Genomic DNA, 362 nt, shown 5'->3' with positions numbered 1-362 from the left:
TCCCCGTTCCCATTCCCATTCCCATTCCCGTTCCCATTCCCATTCCCGTTCCTGTTCCCTTTCCCGTTCCCGTTCCCATTCCCGTTCCCATTCCCATCCCCGTTCCCATTCCCATTCCCATTCCCGTTCCCATTCCCATTCCCGTTCCCATTCCCATCCCCGATCCCATTCCCATTCCCGATCCCATTCCCGTTCCCCATCCCATTCCCATTCCCATTCCCATTCCCATTCCCGTTCCCATTCCCATTCCCGTTCCCCATGCCGATCCACCCGGACCGAAAGCGCCTCGGAACGGTGTTTCCGCGGCCGGGCGGCGCAGTTTGGGCGTTGCGCGGGCCGGGCGGGTTTGCGGGTGCGCAGCT

The sequence above is a fragment of the Malurus melanocephalus genome, unplaced genomic scaffold (genome assembly GCF_030028575.1).
Source record: "Malurus melanocephalus ecotype Western Australia unplaced genomic scaffold, MMel_1.1 scaffold_120, whole genome shotgun sequence".
In the NCBI taxonomy this organism is placed as follows: domain Eukaryota; kingdom Metazoa; phylum Chordata; class Aves; order Passeriformes; family Maluridae; genus Malurus; species Malurus melanocephalus.
This window is presented reverse-complemented; position numbering follows the sequence as displayed.